The sequence below is a fragment of the Haematobia irritans genome, chromosome 2 (assembly GCF_050003625.1).
Source record: "Haematobia irritans isolate KBUSLIRL chromosome 2, ASM5000362v1, whole genome shotgun sequence".
Lineage (NCBI taxonomy): Eukaryota > Metazoa > Arthropoda > Insecta > Diptera > Muscidae > Haematobia > Haematobia irritans.
The window spans coordinates 80,353,245-80,366,249 of NC_134398.1; the positions used below are offsets into that span (position 1 = coordinate 80,353,245).

Below are 13,005 nucleotides of genomic sequence, written 5' to 3' on the forward strand. Positions count from 1 at the left end.
ACGGGGTTTCTTTTGTGATAGACCTGTGGTAGTATGTTTTTTTGTTTGTCTAAGAAGGAGCGGGAGTGGAGCGAATTTCTTTTTCTCGGAGCGAAATGTGGATTGGAGCTATTTTTTTCTCCGGAGCGAAAGTAATGAACTCCGGAGCGAACAAAATGGTCCGGATCCCTATTTTATATACACACATATGTCCAAAGTTCGTGGACAGTTTGAAGAAATATAAACATATGGATATTGTTTTGCAATTAACTGAAATTACTCCCAATAGTTTATAGTTGGTAAGTCAAAATGACATGAAAACTTTAAGGAAGTCACTAAACTCATATTTATTTGCAGAAAACTAAATATCTTTGGATGACACATTCAGAAGCTGATCAGTGAAATAAACATGGTGATTTATCGACAAGGGAAAGTTTCCTGAACTATTTCAAAATGCAACCAATGGAATTGGTGTAAACTTGATCTTTTTCCACATGGACTAATTATGGATTTAATTTACATCCCGCCATCAGCTTAATTTGTTATTTTGTGACTTCAATATATATTTGAATATATTGCTAAAAATATATTCAAATATGCAGGCCGACATGGCTCTTAAATTTCCCGCTTAATAATGAATTTTGCTACAATTTTGTGACACCAATATTATGGAGGAAATCGAACTCTCGAAGTAAAAATATTTAAAAATAATGTTTTTATTAAATAGAAAGATCGAATAAAATCAAAATTTCTAATAATATTTATATTTATTAATCATTTATGTATGAAATATGGAATATACATATATTTATAATGAGAATATTTACTTTGGCATCCCTCCGGATTACATTTACATACGCATGTCCTAGGAGGAAAGTACTTCTCCCCAGGCATACCTTCTTCATGGACGAAGGTATGCCTGGTAAGTAGTGCTTTTAAAGCATATAATCACCTAATATGTAATAACTTATTCTTGGATAAACCAAAGCTTGCAAATAGCCACTTATTGTCTTAGGCAACCAAATCTCGAAAATATTGACTTCTTTCGAGGATTACAATGGATCAAAATATGGCGGGTAATGCTGTAATAGAAGCCCTACTTGAATAGAAACAAATATTGTAGAAATAAACAAAAAAATCGAAAAAGTCATCTAAATAAGGTTACAGGCAAACTAATTTCACACTTAAAATAGAAATAAATGAAGGTTATTTAAGGGAGTTGGATTCGTGAATTTCGTTATAATATTGCCAATAGCCCATTCACATTAGTCTCGAAATCAACTAAAGGTGTATATTAAATCCCTTTTTTATAAGACAAATGACAGTTGAAATCTAGTTTAAGTGCATTTTCGAAGTGTAATGTTAGTGAGGTATAATAAAACATTTATTTAAAACAGAATATAGTAAAGTCATTAATTTAAAACACAATTATTATGAAATATTCGTGAAGAATATTCCTTAACGGAAAAATCTTCAGAATTGCCGTTACATAACATATTCTTTTAGAGTTTTTGTTTTTAATGCTCAATTATGTGAATAATATTAGTTACCTACACTGATAGAAAAAGTTTCGTTATATTAACGAAATGTTTCATTAAAAGTGAGCCAATGAAACAAATTCGTTAATACAATGAAAATTTTCATTATTATAACGAATTTTCTGTTAATCAACGTAACGTTTCGTACTATTAACGATTTATTTCATTGTATTAATGAAAATTTTTCGTTATATCAACGAAAAATTTTCGTTGGCTCAATTTTAATGAAATTTTCTTTGTGTGTAATGGTACCGTCATTTATTCTATTTTATTAAGTCATTAACAGCCAAATGCATTACATTTTGAGAATCAAAGAAGTATTTATTATTGTCATTACAAGTTAGTCATTATAACTCACCGCAACGTAATGCAATATGTAATGATAGCTTTACTCCTTGTAATGTAAATTGTAATGAGATGGGGTAACCTAATTTTTGTTGGGTAGTTTTTGCTAGGTTGTTACAATGTTTTGCCGAAAATGAATAAAATAAATGTATAAAATCCCTAGAATTTTGGCGTTACTTTCAGTTCAGGATTAGCTTTTATTCAAATTTTGGTTGACAAATATTTGCAACACAATTAATGTTTAGTTTGTCTCACATGCAAAACTGTTTGAGTGGCGATGAGGATTACAGTTGAGAAACTGTTATTAATGGGTTGAATTTTACTGTTGAGGATAATGTCTGTGTTTTGTTGAGAACGCGATTTTCTCAACTATTTCCCAAGTTGAATATTATCTAATTGTTTGAAAATATGTTAGAAAAATTGTTGAATTTTAGCTTATTTCAACATAGTCTTAATTGTTTGGCGATGCTATAAGAATCATTAATTTCAAGGGCCAGTCCTGAGCATTATTGCCAAAGATACCAATTGTATATCTGCCTGGATGTTGCAAACATATGCAGAATAGGGTATAAATACGAGCATTGCAGACGGACATGGCTAGATCGACTCAGAATTTTACCACGATCCAGAATATATACATTCACTTTATGGGTTATTGATTTCTGAACCTTCATATCATATTACAATTTGCAGAATAATCTATTGTTCACCATATTCCAAAAGTTTTTCCTTTCTGGGCTCAAAATGAAGCAGATTTCTAGGTGTTTGCCCTAGGACCATGGACATGTCTCTAGGTACATTTTTTTTTTAAATAAAACAAATAATATTTTGGCTTTCCGGACCACATGCTGAATTGGGGTAGGGACCTCAACGAAGGGGAGGATTTGTTTTATTGCAATACCCTATTTCTACATCACATTAAATTTAGTACACTGAAAAACAGTGAACCCTTTTCCATTCCAAAATGAACTAAACTGTAGTAATATTGACCATGATTTAGCCCTTAAGATTTTTTTCAACTTGTCTAGTTTATAATTTTCTTAAATTTTAGTTCATCTATAACATTGTAGTTTAGTTCATTTTTACAACACCATAAGATTTATATACACCTACCAAGTTAAAATGTCAGTATTATTTTGGTTTACTTGCTTATTTTGTGGGAAACCCGATAATAAAAATTGGTTAACAGTCTCTTTAAAATGTCGACGACTAGACTATTTTTAAATCAATCATTCCACAGTATAGAGAAATTAAATAATTAAAGGAACAACAAACCGTTTTACTATTATGAGAATTTTCATACATTAAAATTAAACTATCCACATGGAAAAGAGAGTAGTTCATTTGAACCCACTGTTTGGACATTTTGACTTATCCTTTTTTTATTCATCGTAGGTAATTTTTTCACATATCTTGCTGGAAAAATGGAAACAATAATGAAAATTGTTAAAAATTAATACCATGTAATGAAATATAATTTTTAATTCTTCATTTTAGCTTGTAACTTACCATATTTGGGGTATTTTATCAAATGGTGTAAGGAATTCAACTTTTCTTTGGAAAACGTATCTCATAAAATTGGTACCTGAAACAATTAGAGAAATAATGAAGTATTCTAAATAAACTCATAAAACTGTGTTGTTATCGATGTGAAGGATATAATAAAATAAATATTCTAGTTGAAAGAAAGCCAAAGTTTTAATATAAAACTTACCAATTCTCTATTAAATTGTACGCTGAGGGGAAATATAAAAAGTTGTCCAAATTTATTTGGGTTACTCTGAAATTAAACATTAAATAAAATTATTAAATAACTTTTCAAAAAATCTAATGAAAAAAACAATAATATGCTTAAAAAACCAAATATTCTTGATATTCCTAGACAGTCATCAAAATGACGACACGTAATTTCATTTTCGATTTAAAATGCATTTTAGTCTATTGGGAAATGGTAAATTTAAGTTATACTAATTCGACCGTTTTATGAATTTTTGTTTTATACTACTTAAAACCAAATTGAATAAGAAAATAAATGCAAGTTTGGTTCACTTGTTCGCTCACGATGAAAATTATATCGTCTTGAAATCAGCCGTAGTCAAAATGACAAAGGATGACGTTAATGTACAAAAAATAAGGATGGATGTCCAGGGTTAAAAGAAAGTTAAAGAAAACTTACTAATTCACTATTAAATTACAGGCAAAGGAGTACTAAAAATTTGTCCAAATTTTAAGGGGTTATTCTGAAATTAAATATTTATTTTTACATTAAAAATATTACATTAGTTTCCAAAAAAATTAATTAAAGAAATACTAAAATAAGTTATTAAAAACCTGTAATTCTGATGATTAAAAGGTCATAAAAACGTAAATATTCTAGTTGAAAGAAAGCCAATTTTTAAAAGAAAGAACTTACCAATTCTCTACCTTTTTAAATTTGTTTGAATCCGTCTGGAGTTGCTCTGAAATTAAATATCGCTTTTACAACAAAGAAAAACATTAAACTGGTTTCCAAAAAAAAATAATTAACAAATAATAATATACATAAAAAATATTCTTTTCAAAAGAAAGCCATATTAAACAAGTATATACGGCCGTAAGTTCGGCCAGGCCGAATCTTATGTACCCTCCACCATGGATTGCGTAGGAACTTCTACTAAAGGCTGTCATCCACAATCGAATTACTTGGGTTGCGATAACACTTGCCGATGGCAAGGTATCGTAAAACTTTTTAACACTGTCTTCTAAATTGTAAGTTAGCCCATACGGGGTATATATTAATCAAAAAACGGCCGATTAAATACGTATATAATCTAGTTTGACAAAATTTTCTATAGAAATAAAATTTTGACAAAATTTTCTATAGAAATGAAACCTTGACAAAATTTTCTATAGAAATAAAATTTTGACAAAATTTTCTATAGAAATAAAAATTTGACATAATTTTCTATAGAAATAAAAACTTGACAAAATTTTCTATAGAAATCAAATGTTGACAAAATTTTCTATGGAAGTAAAATGTTGACAAAATTTTCTATAGCAATACAATTTTGACAAAAATTTCTATAGAAATAAAATGTTGACAAAATTTTGTATAGAAATGAAATTTTGACAAAATTTTGTATAGAAATAAAATGTTGACAAAATTTTCTACAGAAATAAATTTTTTACAAAATTTTCTATAGAAATAAAATTTTGACAAACATTTCTATAGAAATAAACTTTTGACAAAACTTTCTATAGAAAGAAATTTTAACAAAACTTTCTATAGTAATAAAATTTGACAAAATTTTCTATGGAAATAAAGTTTTGGTAGATTACAAAATTTTCTATAGAAATAAAATTTTGACAAAATTTTCTATGGAAATAAAATGTTGACAAACATTTGTATAGAAATAAACTTTTGACAAAACTTTCTATAGAAATGAAATTTTGACAAAACTTTCTATTGTAATAAAATTTGACAAAATTTTCTATGGAAATAAAGTTTTGGAAGATTATTTTTGGCGATATGGACCAATTTTTGTGTAATAAGTCATCGGCTATATATAACTAAAGACCGATATGGACCAATTTTTACATGGCTGTTAGAGGCCACATATTGACAAAATGTACCAAATTTCAACCGTATCGGATGACTTTTGCTCCTCCAAGAGGTTCCGGACGTCAAATCTGGGGACCGTTTATATGGGAACTATATATAATTATGGACCGATATGGACCAATTTTTGCATGGTTGTTAGAGACCATATACTAACACCATGTACCAAATTTCAACTGGATCGGATGAATTTTGCTCTTCCAAGAGGCTCCGGAGGTCAAATCTGGGGATCGGTTTATATGGGGGCTATATATAATTATGGACCGATATGGACCAATTTTTGCATGGTTATTAGAGGCCGTAAACTAACATCAGGTACCAAATTTCAACCGGATCGGATGAATTTTGCCCCTCCAAGAGGCTCCGGAGGTCAAATCTGGGGATCGGTTTATATGGGGGCTATATATAATTATGGACCGGTATGGACCAATTTTTGCATGGTTATTAGAGGCCGTAAACTAACATCAGGTACCAAATTTCAACCGGATCGGATGAATTTTGCCCCTCCAAAAGTCTCCGGAGGTCAAATCTGGGGATCGGTTTATATGGGGGCTATATATAATTATGGACCGATATGGACCAATTTTTGCACGGTTGTTAGAGACCATATACTAACATCAGGTACCAAATTTCAATCGGATCGGATGAATTTTGCCCCTCCAAGAGGCTCCGGAGGTCAAATCTGAGGATCGGTTTATATGGGGGCTATATATAATTATGGACCGATATGGACCAATTTTTGCATGGTTGTTAGAGACCGTATACTAAGACCACGTACCAAATTTCAACCGGATCGGATGAATTTTGCTGCTCCGGGAGGCTCCCCAAGCCAAATGTGGGGATCGGTTTATATGGGGGCTATACGTAAACGTGGTCCGATATGGCCCATTTTCAATACCATCCGACCTACATCAATAACAACTACTTGTGCCAAGTTTCAAGTCGATAGCTTGTTTCGTTCGGAAGTTAGCGTGATTTCCACAGACGGACGGACAGCCGGACAGACGGACGGACGGACAGACGGACGGACGGACGGACATGCTTAGATCGACTCAGAATTTCACCACGACTCAGAATATATATACTTTATGGGGTCTTAGAGCAATATTTCGATGTGTTACAAACGGAATGACAAAGTTAATATACCCCCATCCTATGGTGGAGGGTATAAAAAATACCAATTTATGAATAAACTATACGCTGAGATATTACAAAATTTTCCAATTTCCAAATTCATCTGGAATTGAATATTATTTTTTACATTGAATAATGAAAATTTCAATACACTTTCAATTTCAACATATTTTACTAAATATTCTTAATAACTTTTTTCTAAACTACCGATAAAATATTAATAACTTTCATTTAAAAGGTTTAATAAACAAACACTAATATATGACTCAAAAATCCAAAATATTCCATGCCTTTATATTCCCTTGTTGCATACCTACTTAACAGATGCAACAGCCCACGCCAACGCTAACTATACAACTGAAGCATGCCAAACAAAACCAAGCAAAGCCAAAACATTCCTACAACAACAAAAACACATGTGCCTTTATTGAAAACAACACCTCATCCAGCCAAAAACCATCAACGAATAACAAACACACGCACACACAAACCACTAAATGAACAAAAATAAAAACAACCCCACGCTCATGTATACACAACAATACTCAAGTAACATCATCTTTACATTAATCACATTCCACTATTCCGATAAAGATCTCTGTACTATGCATTAGTTCATCGCATCTGCTGACTCTAAGAATAATATTCGTAAAGGCACTCCAGTTTATGAGCCATGAAACGTTTAACTTAAAATTTGCAAAATTTTCATGAAATGTTATCTACCATTTTTGACGAAAATGTCTATAAATTTAATTACATGTGAACTAAAAATATTTCATTGTGTAATTTTTTACCAACAATTATTAACTATAGGAATAGTCAGTAAGAAATTGCTATCCACTTTCAAGTTCATTTTTCGTAAAAAAATATTTTCTCATACAAAAAAATCTTATAGTAAATTGCACTTATTATTTAGAAAATACTTTACATTTCACAAGTAGTTTTATAGCATGACAAACGAATTTTTAACTACCACTTAAGAAATTTTTTAAGGAAATTTCCATCGTATTTTGTAGGCCATGAACTAAACGATTGCTACTTAGAATTTGTAAAATTTCCTTTCGAGTAGTTAATTTTCGTTCAAGATACGAAAAATGAACTAAAATTCTGGAAAATTCTTGTAATAAATTATTGTAAAAATCTTCTTAATTTTACGAGACACTTTTTTTTTCTGTGTACTAACCACTTTCTTACTCTTCTATAATACAAACCCGTTATAAACATTTTTTAGATTTTATTACAATTTTTTTATTTTTGCAATAAAAAAAAAAACTGTTTGTTCCAAAAGAATAATCCATTACGTTTATACACTGAAAAAACAATGAACCCTTTTCCATTGCAAAATGAACTAAACTGTAGTAATATTGACCATGATTTAGCCCTTAAGATTTTTTTCAACTTGTCTAGTTTATAATTCTCTTAAATTTTAGTTCATCTATAACATTGTATTTTAGTTCATTTTTACAACACCATAAGATTTATATACCCCTACCAAGTTAAAAAGTCAGTATTATTTTGGTTTACTTGCTTATTTTTTGGGAAACCCGATAATAAAAATTGGTTAACAGTCTCTTTAACATGTCGACGACTAAACTATTTTTAAATTAATCATTCCACAGTACAGAGAAATTAAATAATTAAAGGAACAACAAACCGTTTTACTATTATGAAAATTTTCATACAATAAAATTAAACTTTCTTTAAGCAAAAGTACTTTATTACAAAAACTTATGATGAAAGTTCTTAATACAATGTTTTTGTGAATGAAAATTATGACCACGTGGAACAATGTCCACGCTTTTTGGACATTTTGACTTTTCCTTAGTTTTTTATTCATCGTAAGTATATTTTTCACATATCTTGCTGAAAAAAATGGAAGGAATAATGAAAATTGTTAAAAATTAACATGTAATAAAATATAATTTTTAGCTCTTTAAATTAGCTTATAACTTACCATAGTTGGCGGCATTTTATTAAATGGTGTAAGGAATTCGACTTTTCTCAGATAAACGTACCTCGTAAAGTTTGTACCTGAAACAATTAGAGAAATAATGAATTAAGTAATATATTAACTCATAAAATTGTGTTGTTATCGATGTGAAGGACATAATACAATAAATATTCCTGTTAAAAGAAAGCCAAAGTTTTAATATAAAACTTACCAATTCTCTATTACATTGTACGCTGAGGTTAAAAAGTTATCGAAATTCATTTGGGGTTACTCTGAAATTAAATATTTATTTTTTACATTAAATAAAAAACATTAAATTTGTTTCCAAAAAATATAATTAAAGAAATAATATGCATAAAAAAACTAAATATTCTTATTAAAAGAATGTTAGAGAACGCTTACCAATTCATAAAAATGTTTCCAAATTGTTATTCTGAAATTATTTTTTTTTTATATTAAAAATATTAAATTGGTTTCCAAAAATATTTGATTAAAGTAATATTAAAATAAGGTAGTAAAAACGTAAATATTCTAGTGAAAAGAAAGCCAATTTTTAAAAGAAAACTTACCACTTCTTTATTAAATTATACGCTGAGGAGAAATATAAAAATTTGCCCGAATCCATTTGGGTTGCTCTTAAATTAAATATTTTTTTACAACAAAGAAAAACACGAAACTGGCTTAAAAAAATAATAATAATAATTAGCAATTAATAATATACATAAAGAATATTATTTTTTAAAAGAAAACCACATTGAAAAAAGAACATTTATCTATTTATGATTAAACTATACGCTGAGGTGTAACAAACAATTTTCCAAATTCATCTGGAGTTACTCTGAAATTGAATATTTATTTTTTACATTGAATAATAAAAATTAAATTAGATAAAACAATTTCAATATACTTTCCATTTCAGCATTTTTCCTAAATATTGAACATTCATAATAACTTTTTTCTAAGCTATCGATCATAGTATGACGAAAGAATTTTTAACTACCAGTTAAGAAAATTTTTAAGGAAATTTCCATCGTATTTTGTAGGCTATGAACTAAACGATTGCTACTTAAAATTTGTAAAATTTCCTTTCGAGTAGTTAATTTTCGTTAAAGATACGAAAAATGAACTAAAATTCTGGAAAATTCTTGCAATAAATTATTGTAAAAATCTTCTTAAATTTACGAGACACTTTTTTCTGTGTACTTAGAGTTGCTCTTTTCTGCCTTTATGTCTTGAATAAGCCCCATTTTGAGGTTTTGTATTACAATTTGAATACTACTTAACATACTACTATGTGCTGCTGAACATCCTTTCGAAATCTTGCAAAAATTTTGGATTCTTTGTGATTATTACATTATTTCCGTTTGCAAAAGTTGTATTTGGTGCAACGGAAGCGGCCGACTAAATCGAATAATTTCTTCTATATTGTTTGTATTACAGAAAAAAGTTCTAAGAACTAAATAAACCTCGTGGAAGTGAGAAAGATGTGAGGGAAATGTAATTAGCCGGAAAATTAAAAAAAATTGAGTGAGTCTCTATGAATGTTTTCGCATCCTATAAAAATAATCAATGTTTATCGCGAAAGGAATGTACTTTTATTCCTAACAAAATAGCAAATGGTAAACGATGGTTGTATGTTTGTTTGGAGCACACCCTCATCAACTTTGGAAATTAAACTATTAATATTAAATTCGCCCACCATTCATGCATTCTTTCAATATTTAACTTAAAGTCGAAATTTCATTGCAATATTAATATTTTATACTCCACATTGGAAAATTTGACGCGCCGCGGACGGTCCAGTTTGTAAGCCAACACACTCACCACTCGGCCACGTAGCTGCTTTTATTGTCATCTACTGGCAATTATCGCTATAGCCATCAACGCGCAAGTCAAGCAGTTCTATTTATAAACCACATTCATCGTCACACAACACCCAAGTAATAGAACCGTATTTAAAGAAAACAATCTACTTCAGTCGGACTCTTTCTTGAAAACGATGTACCAAATACAACTTTGGACACGGAACTGATCTAATTTTACATAAGTTCCAAAAATGTTCACATGTATGCTTTCAAAGGGATGTTGGCTATTGCATACTACTATTTTAAATTTTTACTACGAAACCTCAAAATGTGTCTTATTTAAGACTTAAAGTCAGAAAAGAACACACTCAAAACAAGTGAACAGCCTATTTCACTAAAGCCAATTTTACTTTATTTTAGTTCATGGAATTATTCTCTAATAATTTTTTGCGTACGTTAGTTAAATGAACTAAAAAACGGGGGAAAAATTATACACAAATGAAGCATAAAGATTTACTAAATTCGTTCTCCTCAAAAAAATAGTTCATTACTTCTTTAAATTTGTAAATTTTACTACAAATGCGCTCATCTTGAACTTCGTATGGCACTAGAGACCTTCTTGCAATTTTGAACTCCAATTTTTTCTTAAATTTTCTTCAATTTGTCGAAAAATATTTACTTATTTTTGTGATATCGGCATGATGTCAGCGTTTGTAATACTGTTTAGTTAAACTTTTGTAAAAATAACCTAAATTTTCTAAAATTAACCAATTTTTTTCTTCCTGGTGGGTTCACTGTTTTTTTTTTTTTTTTGAAAATTTCAACGCTGTAACAAAATAACAATGTTTGCGATACCCGTTTTCCCAACGTATTTTTTTCCTTGGGTGTTGGAGTTACTGCAGTTTCAGGGTATCATGTGTTCGACTCCTCCCTAGTCTTTTTTGTTTGACTGTTTCTATAATATTGAATGCCAATAAAACATTTCCGATCTCCTATTATTGTTATTCTTTAGAGATAAAACCAATAATAATGAAACAATTTATTTATATTACTCAAAATGCCCTCCGCATTACATTTAGAAAAAATCTCTCCTCTGTGCTAGGGCAAAACTGAACCAAGCCGGAGAATGCAATCGACAAAATGCAAATCATTTTTTAAAACGTGAATTCAATTCAACAAAGTCTATCCAAGCGACTCTATCATGTGAGAACAGGTTTCTCTGATTTACATTTGGGAATCACCCACAATTTCAAGTTGCCTATATTACGATCCATTAATAATAGCTTCTGTCTTTTGAGCCATTAAAAAATAAACAGCGTAAACCAAGCGTCTGTCGGTCTTCTTTTTGGTGTATAATCTCTTTTACCAAACCGGAATTTGCATATCTCGAATAGTACTCCGGAATTATTATATCACATATTTAATAATAACAGCATTTAACCCATACGCTGAAAAAAATCACAAAATTATTGTAGAAAAACGCTTTTAGGCTATAAAAAGTCATGCGGGTTGTTCTTGATTTCCTTTAAAAAGATTTCACCTTCTGATTTGCTTTCACCAAAACGAAAATTGGCTTTTACGTGGAACAAGATGCTGACAAATGAAAATCTGCAATTCATATAGTTTGAAGAAGAAAAATAAGCAAATTAAATTTGTTATTTTGCAACATCAATCTACACTGGAAGAAGAAATTTTTTTCTGAGGAACAAAATTTCCGACAATCAAAGTTTTCTTTCGGCGCTAAATAATTGTCTAATTCTGGACCCAGATACAAAAACATAAAACGTTTGCAATACGGGTGTAGCCAACGTTGTTCTCTTGTAACATATTTTTGTTTGCAACTAATTTTGTTTGTTTTCATTAAGCGAAGTTTCTTTAAATACACCTAAATATTGTGTGCACTATAAGTATAACGGCCAATTTCATGTAGCTCCGTTAAGCTTTAACTCCCAGTTAACAGAAAGTTAATTGCAAATATCTTCTCTCCGGTTAATTTTGACTGAAAATTTTTCGGCAGTTAAGTTCCTAACTGGGATATGGAATATATAGGCAAGACGACAGCTATGTCCATAATATGGTTTAAAAGTTCGTTAGTTAACGGAGCACTAACGGAGCTTCATGAAAATGGGGGTTAGTATAATAACTTTGATATGTCAAAAAATGTGCCCACCACACGCACAGAAAAACCATGTTTGAACATGGTTGCCGCATCTATTTAATGCTTATTTAGAGCATGTAATTGTCTCGAAAACCATGTAAAGGGTGATTCTTTTGAGGTTAGGATTTTCATGCATTAGTATTTGACAGATCACGTGGGATTTCAGACATGGTGTCAAAGAGAAAGATGCTCAGTATGCTTTGACATTTCATCATGAATAGACTTACGATCTGCCACAACGTCGAATTTTCAGTGAATGGGCCCTAGAAAAGTTGGCAGAAAATCCGCTTTTTTATCGACAAATTTTGTTCAGCGATGAGGCTCATTTCTGGTTGAATGGCTACGTAAATAAGCAAAATTGCCGCATTTGGAGTGAAGAGCAACCAGAAGCCGTTCAAGAACTGCCCATGCATCCCGAAAAATGCACTGTTTGGTGTGGTTTGTACGCTGGTGGAATCATTGGACCGTATTTTTTCAAAGATGCTGTTGGACGCAAC

At 30.3% G+C, this 13,005-nt stretch overlaps 1 long non-coding RNA gene across 1 annotated transcript; it reads right to left on the reverse strand.

Annotated features, from left to right (window-relative positions):
* Positions 1-3,582: 3,582 nt before the first annotated feature.
* LOC142225964 (uncharacterized) lies at positions 3,583-4,364 on the reverse strand. The gene is made up of 3 exons (XR_012719541.1): positions 4,276-4,364; positions 4,039-4,102; positions 3,583-3,642 (listed from the first exon to the last, which is right to left on the reverse strand). It is a non-coding gene; the product is annotated as an uncharacterized LOC142225964 (long non-coding RNA).
* Between the last annotated feature and the right edge of the window lie 8,641 nt (positions 4,365-13,005).